The 11,871-nt window shown below is 42.4% G+C and overlaps 1 long non-coding RNA gene across 3 annotated transcripts; it reads right to left on the bottom strand.

Annotated features, from left to right (window-relative positions):
* Positions 1-258: 258 nt before the first annotated feature.
* Positions 259-1,092, bottom strand: LOC117467280 (uncharacterized). Of its 3 annotated transcripts, none has more exons than XR_004554369.2 (4): positions 1,040-1,092; positions 727-820; positions 462-532; positions 259-332 (listed from the first exon to the last, which is right to left on the bottom strand). It is a non-coding gene; the product is annotated as an uncharacterized lncRNA (long non-coding RNA). The 3 variants fall into 3 exon arrangements; XR_004554370.2 differs by having other exon boundaries at positions 260-335; XR_004554368.2 differs by lacking the exon at positions 259-332 and having other exon boundaries at positions 431-532.
* Between the last annotated feature and the right edge of the window lie 10,779 nt (positions 1,093-11,871).

Below are 11,871 nucleotides of genomic sequence, written 5' to 3'. Positions count from 1 at the left end.
GTTTACAGTGAGAACAGATGTATAATATTTATGTGGTAACCGTGACTGAGGTTGCCACATGTAAAGCTAGTCACTGACAACGCCACCTCCTGCTAAGGGGCAGGAGGAACCCGTAGACCCTAAGTCGTGGATCGATTTTAAAGCTTCCCTTAATCGGTTCAATTATGACCGAGGCATGAATTCCAAAAACATAATACAGCTTTATTTAACAAGTGTTTGGAAACCGTTTAAAATATAAATTCATGTAAGGTATAAAAATGGCAAATATAATTCAATACATATATAAGTTACCCTCCTCAGTTGGGCAGGCCCGGTCCGCTGGGTTGCAGTGCCTGCTAATCGTGAGGAACAAAAACAAGAAAAGCCACACACCAAAACAACAAGCATGCAATATTTAAACCACAAACTCTATGAAATAATAACAGTGAGATATTTAGCATACAGAAAAGAAAGTGTCACACCGTGCAGTCCCTACACTGAAGGCAGGCAGCGTTCCACCCGGGCCCAGGCCTACGCCGCAGAGGAGCGCAACCTACGACACAAATAATAAAATGATTATACTGCCATACACCTACACATGAAAGAAAATACACAAGAAAATACACAAGAAACACTATAGGACAGTGGCTGGCCTGGTCCTTTTGAAAAGTAAACAACATAACATGTTAGTTGCCAGCCTCATTCACCAATTCAATATAAAATGAAAGAGTTAAAAACAAGGCATACTTCCAAGAGAGTATATTTCCAACTCAGCTTAATCCTGCCGGGGAAATGGTCGCTTAATATCCCGGGTAGCTGGGCCGGTTGTGTACATTAAGCTCTGTAAAACACATGAATAAGTTGCTTAAAACACAATTAAAAACGCCATTTAAAAGCAAATGACTCATAACAGACCCGGTCTTGTGCCTGTCGGGAGAGTTTCCCTCCGTCAATGGTAAACTCTCGTCTTGCACTCGCCCTAATAAAACCAAACTAAATGAGCCACTTGCATAAGTTAATTTAAAAGATCATAAAACCACCTTAAAACTGTTATTCCTACCTTTGTGAGAAGACCAGTGACAGGCAGCCAAGAGAGACTTTTTTTGAACTGACGGCAAACTTTTTATGGCTTCCTGTTTACCTGGTCACCGGTCATGTGACCGCATCAGGTGACAATGACGTCAGATTCCCACATTTATATCACTCAGTAATCCAGGATCAGTAACTGATAACAGGCCTAAATGACAATATGTATTTGTATGCTTTCGTTTAGTAGATAAACAAACACAGAGTCGATATTTGTCCCAAAATAACCGCTCAAATCTCACTGTTGCCAAGCTGGATAAAAAGCAGAAAGCTGATACCTGCATCAGAGAAGTGATCAACCAAATGGAGTCCTGAGAAAAACCGTGACCCTCTAACACAGTGGTTCCCAACCTGGGGAGGGGGGGGGCGCGCCAAAGATCGCAGGGGGTACCAGGCCTCAGATGATTTGAGGCCAAATATCGTATTTAGACATCTTTTTTTTTTTACATATAATTGTAACGTAATACATGATTGTCTCTAAAAGCCTTGTCTCTACATTACAATACAATATAAACAAAAATTGATTAATTAATTTTAATACAAATTCAAGTTAGTAGCTAATAAAGGCATACAAAGACAGACATGTATAATTCTTTCTTTAATAGAAATGTTTCTTCTGCCCGTAAAGTGTCCAAACCAGGCTTGTCTGGATAAGTGCATTTTTAAAACATAGTCATTGTCCATGCCGGTTTCAGTTGGATTATTTGTCACAGTTGCTCCGATCAGATCGGTCTCCTCCATTTTGTAGATTATTTACGACTTTTGAATCTTCATGAACACATCGGCAAAATCCGGCTTACTTTGAGCGTGTGTTTTAAACAGCTTAATCCCTTTGTGAATTGTTTCCACTTGCGCCGTCCTTTCATTTCTTCATACAGCGGGAATCCAGATGAATGAATCCTGAGTCCAATGACCATCAAAGTCACTCCAATAGTGCTCCTTAATTACGCTTTCATCCTCCTTTAACAACACACTTCACATTCATCCAGTTTGTGACAGTAGTTGTAGCATTTTGAGACTTTTATTATTCAAATATTTTTATTGATTTTCCACATATAACAAACAGCAGCACTCAGCATTCAAAAATACAGCACACAGTGTGTGTGTGTGTGTGTGTGTGTGTGTGTGTGTGTGTGTGTGTGTGTGTGTGTGTGTGTGTGTGTGTGTGTGTGTGTGTGTGTGTGTGTGTGTGTGTGTGTGTGTGTGTGTGTGTGTGTGTGTGTGTGTGTGTGTGTGTGTGTGTGTGTGTCTGGCCAAGATTTAAAAACATTTGGGACAGCAGTGAGAATGTTATGAGAACCAATATGTTGGTATATGGTATTTAAATTGGGCTCGAGTAGAACCTCTGGATTTGGCTTGCAACACAAAGTGATACTGATCTCTGTTGGACTTGGAAGTGTCATGATTCAAAGTGTGGGCCTGTGAAAGAGAGGCCCTTGGAAAACAACATCTATTTTTTAACTGTAATTACCTATTTTAAAGAGATTGCAACATTTTACTTTTTAAAGAATTGCTTAATTAATTTAACACATTTATTATGCACACAATAAAAACTTCAACAAATATATTGATGCTGGCTTAACCAGCCACCTTCACTCTGTTGTTCATAAGCTCGGTTTCAGAAAAGTTGTCAGTAGTTTAACAACTATTTTAATTTTAGTAATGTCTATAGAGACCAATTGGTTGATATGAGAAATAATTTGAAGCAGTTTAATAAAGAATGTTAAACTATATTTAAAAACTGTAATTGAACTTCAACTTATATCAATTATCTGAATCCAGTGGCCAGTTGAATAGATAATCAACAAAGTTTCCATTTTGCAGCAACAGTGCAAACGTTTTCAACAACAATTAGTATTATGTCTGAGTCTAGTTTCGGAATGTGTTCAATACATTACGTTTGTATTCATTATTACCATACAATACATACATTTAAGAATAAATTAAACAAATAATACAACATTGACCTAAAAAAACAGATTTTGCAACCCTGAGGCAGGTCTCTGAGGGTCTCGGGCGCAGGACCGGGCATAGGGTTTATACAAGGTCACAAGGGCGGTGGTGGCGAAGTAGATAGGGACTTGGCTTGGCAACTGGAAGGTCACCAGTTCAAGTCCCGGCAAGACCAAGTGCTACCGAGGTGTCACTGAGCAAGGCAACGTTCCCTACGCTGCTCCCTGGGCGCTGTTCAAAATGGCAGCTCACTGCTCCTAACACTAGGATGGGTCAATTGCAGAGAAACAATTTCCCCATGGGGATTAATAAAGTATATCATATCATATCATATATATAAACATATCTTAACATACCAGCAATACCATTTAAGAATGGATTCTTAAAGCAATATAATCTTATTTTCTTCTTACACCTACAGCTCACACCCTGAACAGTGGGCTTCTTGTTTACATTTTCCTCTGCACACTCAGATGCAGGACATACAAACACTCTTTTGCTATTTATTTTCATTTTGCAGCACATTTATACTACCAGAATTTTGCTTTACATCTTTATTTTATTTATTTTTCTCAAGTCATTTATTTGTGGTGAGATAACTAAAGTTGAGGTCATTTTACCCTGTCTATGGACTGATTCATTATTAGTTGTTACAAAACATACACAAGACGGCGGGTAGACAAACCAATATAGACCCCCCATACAAACAATCAGACAAACAAACATGAACTCGTAATAAACACCAGCGTGACAGCAAAGCTCATCCAGCTCAATTTAGTCCGAATTAAGAGGTTTCAGAGGGGGTGGGGAATTATAGATGGGGCGCCTTGACTCACGCGTCCACCCTTGTATACAAGTCCTAGATCGGTGCCTGAAAGCCGTCCAAGAGCGATAACTAGCTTATCCTCTTGCGACACCACTACTCTATTCTAGTGGCGCTGTGCCCCCCCGATCAGGAGCGCACAGACTTTTTCCTCTACCCTTTCTCTCCAACAACAGCCCAGTTGACTGTAGTCCTACTCGACCAGCCTATACACTTGCTATCGAGTTCATCAAAACGATGAAACACAGTTTTGTTCTACACTTGCTTGCCACTGCCCATCCGTGATCAATTAGCCTATCATTTTATGTATGCACCCCGGACCGCCACCAGCTCTTCCAGCAATAATGTAGGGAACGCTTCCAAGCAACATAGAGAATGTTCCTCCAGCAGAGTAGAGAGCTGTGGCGCATCGGGTGATGCACGCACCTCGCGCTGCCCCGGCCTTGCCAGCAATGTAGAAGACGTCACAAACAACGAATGCTTTTTGACCATCTTGTTTTTAATAGAGACGGCGGTGGTGTGAGTTAAAGCTATAGACAAAAAGCTGTGACTTTCTCCCTCTCAGCTGCACTTCTCCAGCCCCACAAACACGGGGAGGTTTTACACACACACCCGAGCTTGCAGCTGGAGCCGTGTTTACAGAGGTGATAGCAGTAATATCTCCGGCTGCTTATTTTCAACTGCTGTGTTGGCCGCTGAAACCCCCAGAATTCGGCGATTCGTTCAATACAAATCTTTACATTGCTTTCATACAGAAGCTCCACTTCACTGATGCCCCTCCTTTAAGGTCTCTCTAAACATGAGCTGTGCATGCTTGTATGGCACTTCCGTCCCGAGTAGCATACACAGAGGAAATCAGCCAGGACTGAGTCCCCAGACACTGATCCCCTGGGTTTATTATCCCCAAATGTTCATTAACCAAAAACGAAACACAGCCGCTCAGTTTCACAGGTAATTTTAGGATACTGTCAATCACAGATTCTGGTAAGGCAATGTCCAAATGTAGATTTGAAATTACACTTACCAGTTCTGAAGATTTGTTGGTATCCTGCTGACAACGCCAATTTGTAAGGGAAACTTCTGTGTAGCAGCAATGCAGTGGGAGTCAACGACTCAGGAAAGAGACACGGGAAGAGCAGGAGCTTTGATGTCAAACACTGATGGTTTATTTGGAGCTTCGGCCGGAGAATTTGTAACAGCCTAGTGAGGCCTGTTAACATCAAATTTATATTAAAATATTCGGATTCCCGGCCACACCAATACATTGAGAAGGACAGCACAATAGGTGTAAAATGGTTTATTTATACAAAGTTACTTTAAAAACACTCCTTTGATAAATACTTAAAATAACGTAAGCTTAAAATAATGTTCAATAAATATAAACCAGTTACTTAAGAATTACAGTTCTAGCAGGGGTTGATAAAATCCTGAAAGTCCTGTCCGCTTGGAAGCAAACTCAACTCCGGGTTTTTGCCAGGCAGAAGTGCAATGTTCAAGTCCGTTCCAGGAAATCCAGTGCCAGGATTTCCATGTTGCCGGCCCGCCGCACTATGTCCGTCAGCCTCTGGTCGCGGAGCCCTCGGTAAACAACAAAAGGAGACTCAGGGGAGGGGACAACAATGTAATTTTCGTGATGTAAAACTAGACGCCCAAAAGCAGGAGAAATAGCCACTTCCCTTTATCTGGAGTTTGTTTGAGCGTTGAATCCGATGGTTAGAGGAGGGTCTGGTCCAGCTGACAGGAAGAGGAACTGCAGGGGTCCGTTCTTTGCGAGGAGCAGGAAGGATCCGGTCCGGTCCGATCTGCGGCGAGGTGAGGAGGAGCAGGAGGGATCCGATCCGGTCCGATTTGCTGCGAGGTGAGGAGGAGCATGAGGAGGGATCCGATCCGGTCCGATCTGCGGCGAGGTGAGGCAACAACTGTCAAGAGAAGAATAGCTGCCGTCTAGCAGGTAGTCGGCGTATTTATGGGGGAGTGGATTTGGCAACTGGCGAATGAGATCGCTGATTTTCACTGGGTGCCGGTGTGTCAATCAGCAGTGTCTGTGTCTTTGTTGTGACAGTTCGTTGAGAAGGTTAAACAAGCATGCAAATAAAAAGAGTTCATCGCTAAATAGCGCACAACATTAAAATCACAAGACTATATGTAACATCCAACAATTATATAAAAGGTTTAACTATCCGTCCCACTGTCTAGCATACTGACTTTATTCACTTTGTGACAAATTCACATCACAAGTCACAGCAGCCACGATCTGACTGCACGGTAGAGTTGCCACGTCAATTCTCAAGAAATCTACCCCAGACCCATGTATTTAGCTAGTTCCGAGAGCATCATCAACATGCTGCATAACAAGATAAAATCATAACACCTCTATCAGCTGACGTCAACAGGCAGGAACAGGGAGACAGAACACTGAGAGCACAGCAGCCAAGGTTACGAGGTGCGTGTGCTCAGTCAGGACAGTTTGAACTGATAAACTGGGTCAAAGTTATGGGCCTTGGAAAATATTCCCCAACAGATATAACTTGTGTATCAAGTCGCTTGGAGTCCGTTCAAGTGGTTTTAAAAGAGCAATATTCTGACATTAGTCGTTCTCATGAGGAGCTCAACAAAACTCCGTCTCTACATGACGCTGCCCTCACCGGAAGTCATTTTGAGACTTTTAAACTTTAATTACCGCTGTTGCGCCCACCCCCCTTGTGTGTGTGTGTGTGTGTGTGTGTGTGTGGGGGGGGGTGCAACTTCCAACAGGAGTCATTTGGGGGGGCACTTGGGAAAAAAGGTTGGGAACCCCTGATCTAACAGAAAATATCTTTCTGAAATCTTTCTGATCTTGAGAGAATAGAACCAATGTATTGTACCGCAGAAGACAAGAAGGTGCAAGCATGTCTTATCAACTTGTGCTCCCTGAGAAGCTGAGGCCCTCTGTACCTTCATAATGACCTTCGCCACATGGGAATTCAGGGTTTCCCACACATAGACTTTACTTGGGCGGGCCGCCCAGGTATATTAACGTCTGCCGAAATATATTTCGCGACCCATTTAGGTTTCCAAAATGTTTATCCGTCCACGAGCACGACGCCATCCGCAAACGATTAACTAGTGGACAATGGCCCCTCCTTTACCTGCTATCGCGTAAAGCAGGGGTACACAAATACAAATCTTAAAGGTCCAAAATAAATGTTTCAAAAAGACAAAGGTCCGTTTATTACGGTCATTCAAACTTTTAAACAATTGCAACAAGATTCTTAACACGAGGTTGCAAAAACAAAAATAATCTGTATGCAGCAGTTTTCATTGTTATTGTGTCTGTGCTTGACCCCTCAGAGTCGCAGTGTAAGAGCTGCACAGTTATGAATAAAGGCAGCTGCACCCTCTTTCATTCAGCATTCCCATTATTGCTTTATAAATGTCTTACCCCTTGTGTGTCCACTGAGGTTCGTCAGGCCCAACACATCTTCAACAAACTCCCCCTTTTCCTCATCATAAAAACTCACAAACACCAGCAACTGAGCAATGTCAGTGGTGTCAGTGGACTCATCCACAGCTAAGGAAATGCACTGTGCATTTTTTATTCCATCACAAAGTTGATTAATCAAATCACCAGCCAGTATTTATGTTCTTCTGGTTGCTGTGGAATCTGAGAGGGGGATTTGCTTGATTTGAGCTGTTATTTCCTCTTTTTGTTTGCCTTCAACTTGGTCTCCATCACTTCAGTCATGCATTATTTTATACTTCAGTTATTATCCAGTGGAAAGTCCTTACCTACTGGCCTAGTTAAATCAAAGTGGTTACTTTTGTTTGGCTGGGCAGTGTAGTTTTACACACCGTCTTATTTGACTTTCTCAGAACTTAAAACAGTTTTTTGGAGGCAGACCCCCTCAAAGAAAAACATATATTTACACGCGTAAGGTCATCATCTTAATAGTTTTGTATGCTCATCCGTGAGCAGAGCATGAGGTTGACATGTCTATTGCAGCTGAATGCGGCGATTACCATTTTGTTCATCAAAACGCCTCACAAACGTATTAAGATCAACAGCTTTAGTGCGTTTTGATTCAATGCTGAGTGCAGCCAAACTGACAGTCTCTTCTAGGGTTGCCAACTTCCAGAAATGGAGAAACGGGACACATGCATGTGGCATTTTTGGTTACTTTATTTCGGTTTTAGGGTTAGGGTTAGGTTAGGGCTATGTTATGTAATTCTTTTGGGGGAGCCAGCCCCTAGGGTTCGAAAATGTTTTTGGGGGTCAAACCCCCCAAAACCCTCAAAATGCATAGAAAACTATGCATACCTATAACACAATACAAACACAATGGTCTTACACCTGCATTAGGCTACTACATCACATTGTACATCAGCATGTTCAAATCGGATAGGTGGGCACGAGGGACATCTGGGCACCTCAATGTACAATTGGCTATTTTGTCCAAAATGTTAACATATAAAATATTTGAAAAATGATATTAAGTAATGCAAAGTATACATGATGTGAACATGCACGGTACATCATTATTAGACTTAATGTTATCCTTCAACCAACCATTTTCCCAGCATTTTCCCATCAATCAGCTGACTCACTCTCTCTCTCTCTCTCACACACACACACACACACACACACACACACACACACACACAAACAATGATGCATCGCCCGCGGCCCACCGGAGAAAAGCTCACACACACACACGTGCGAGCATTGTGCCTGCCCTGTCAACTGAGCGGTCCTAGCGCCCTTCGTATACAGCACACAAACACACAAACACACAGGCACGCAGCCAGACACACTGCATTGCGCGCAAACAGAAAAATATGTTTCACAAAGTCCCGTACCGGACACGCCCCTTTTGGCTCAAATACGGGGCGTCCCGGTTAATACGGGACGGTTGGCAACCCTAGTCTCTTCTCTGTCAGTGTAGACCGCAAATACCTCATTCCTTCAGTGCTTGGGTCAGAATGCTTCTCGTTTTGCGCCGTCCCGTTCAAATGAAATCGCCGCCAATCATATGTCCACGCTCGCGCCAGGGCCGGGAGAGGGGTTACATGACGTGTATCTTGTGCTGCATTCACTTGCACTCGGACATTAGAGACTTTCTCTCATAAATGTCCGATGAGCCACAACTTTTCTTTCAAAACAAAGCTGCCAACTGGGGTGGCAACTGGTGTGGGAATGCCTATTTTTAGGGTGTCAGTTGCCACCCCGGTAGGTGAAACTAGGCTACTAGCTACAGTACAGATGGAACTAGATGAGCTGTTAACTCTCGCTCTGAATTTTTTTTTTTTAAACTCTCGCTCTGACTTAGACAGGTTGAAAGAGACGAAACACACATTTTTCCCACCCGCATTCCGCGAAGACGCGCCCTACTGTGCCTCTGATTCACAGATTGTTTGGGGGGGGAAAACGCTGACGGGATGCTGAATGTGATTGGACCAATGACAGACACACACAGACAGTGGAACAGGACATGCAGAGCGCTGTTTGCAGTCTATGGACATAGCGGATCATTTTGACGCGTTGCGTTGTGGCGATGTCTCGCAGATAACACAGATAATACAGATAATACATATGAAAAGTATAATTTGCTCAGAGTCCAGAGACAGTTGTGGTTCGGTCCGGATCCGGACCGGAGTCCGGACTTTGAGGATGCCTGGCGTAAAGGGTCTGCTTCATGCGCCCCGCAGTAACCCCACTGCGAGCTGTGAGGCTCCGGCGAACAGTTCATGAGCGTTTAGCCCTTACAAGCTACGGTTTGAGCGACAACCTAGATTTCCAGTCGATCTGGCATTTGGCTTACCTGTTCATCACTAGCCAGGTTCACATTCTATGTTTAGAGTCATGGTCAAAAACATTTGTGAGACAGACGATTACATAGTCTTCAGACATTCTGGAGATATTCCAGTATATGTTGTGAGGCCTGAAAGTGGAACAGTTCCTTAAAGAACCCTTCACTCGGACCTTTTGCTGCTGTGTGTTTTCCTTCCTTTAAACCCGGTGGAAAATGAAGAACTTGACAGCAACCAAGACAAGAAAGCTCAGTCGGAACTGATGGGAACGAATCCCAATATGACCCAAACTAATATTTTCACGATGGTCACAGAAACATAAGTTTGGAGACTGTAGATTTCAATAATATCTCAGAAACTATAGAACAGCCCCCTGCTGAAACTGAACAAGAACTTCTTGAAATGGTAAATCTACTTTTAAGCAAAATTCTTCAGATGTAGCCAAAGCTTTCCCTGAAGACGCTTCTGTGGAAACCTCGGATTTGAACTTGTCTACTGGAAACCCTGGAGAAAGTAACCCACCTGCTCATGAAGGGAACAGTCTACCTGCTGGACAGGAACCAGAATAGCTACCTGAACAGGACCCGAGTAGTGTCCATTCGGCCAACTCAAGCCACTCCGGAGAAGAATTAAAGTAATATCAATCAATCTGAAACTGATATGGAGGGAGGACCCCTCAGAAGATCCAGAGTCAGAAAGGCTGGGAAATCCATTAGCTATGATTGTACAGAGCCTTACTGAAGTAATAACAGATTCACTCTCACAACCTAAATTAGAAACACAAAGAGTCCTGAGAAGAGTTGTTCCCCCGTTTTTAGAGATGTGGGTATGGAGGAAAAGGGAGAGGGTTTTATTTTTTGACACTTTGTGAGTTTCCTTACATACCGGGGACACATAGTTACGTATAAAATACATCGAAAAGTGCATTTTGCATAATACGTGACCTTTAAGGTATCTCTGCTCACCAGCCACAGCAGGAGAGACAAAAGGAAAACGGAGCGAGAAGCAGATGAGGACGAGCGGAGTATTTCCAAGTAAAGCGTGATTTAAAAAGTTTAAAATACCATCCACACGGTCGGCAAACCTAGTAGACGGTATAGATCTTAACCAACAGTGTTTTGGTGAGTTAAAGAGTGATTCAATGCTAGCTCCACTGTTAGCCTTTGATTTTATAAACTAACCATATTTTATGAGTGAAATATGTGCCTATGCAAAGTAGAAGGAACAGCTATCAAAACAAATGCAGTGCTATTAAAACTACAATATGTGAGAACTAGTTCCCACAAGGGTCTAGAAATTGGTGTTGATGATGATGAGATAAAGAGAATGCTGAAGACCTGGATTTGATGAGGCAAGGCAAGGCAAGTTTATTTATATAGCACTTTTCAACACAAGGCAATTCAAAGTGCTTCACAAAAAATGAAAGACATTAAGAAAATGGCATTTAAAACCAGTCATTAAAAAGAAAAGATAATAAAATAAACATTACAAGAAAAAATACATGGATAAAAGTTACAGTGCAGTTTAAGATGTGAGTAGTTCAATTAAAAGCAGCGACAACAAGAAAAGTCTTTAGTCTGGATTTAAAAGTAGTCAGAGTTGCAGCGGACCTGCAGGTTTCTGGGAGTTTGTTCCAGATATTTGGAGCATAATAACTGAACGCTGCTTCTCCATGTTTAGTTCTGACTCTGGGGACAGAAAGCTGACCAGTCCCTGAAGACCTGAGAGTTTGGATGGTTCATAATTTAGCAGGAGGTCAGAAATGTATTTTGGGCATAAACCATTCAGTGCTTTATAAACCAGCAGCAGTATTTTTAAATCTATTCTTTAACACACAGGAAGCCAGTGTGAAGACTTCAGAACAGGAGTGATGTGATCCACTTTCTTAGTGTTAGTGAGGACTCGAGCAGCGGCGTTATGAATCAGCTGCAGCTGTCTAATAGATTTTTTAGTGAGACCTGTAAAGACACCATTACAGTAGTCCAGTCTACTGAAGATAAAAGCATGGACAAGTTTTTCCAAATCCTGCTGTGACATTAGTCTTTTAATCCTACATATATTCTTTAGGTGATAGTAGCCTGATTTAGTAATAACTGTTTTAATGTGACTGTTGAAACTCAGGTCAGAGTCCATGACTACACCTAGATTTCTGGCTTTATCTGTTGTTTTGAACATTGCAGACTGAAGCTCAGCGCTAACTTTTAAATGTTCTGCCTTGGCTCCAAAAACCATTACCTCAGTTT

Source organism: Pseudochaenichthys georgianus, chromosome 22 (assembly GCF_902827115.2).
Source record: "Pseudochaenichthys georgianus chromosome 22, fPseGeo1.2, whole genome shotgun sequence".
NCBI lineage: Eukaryota > Metazoa > Chordata > Actinopteri > Perciformes > Channichthyidae > Pseudochaenichthys > Pseudochaenichthys georgianus.
This window is presented reverse-complemented; position numbering and strand designations above follow the sequence as displayed.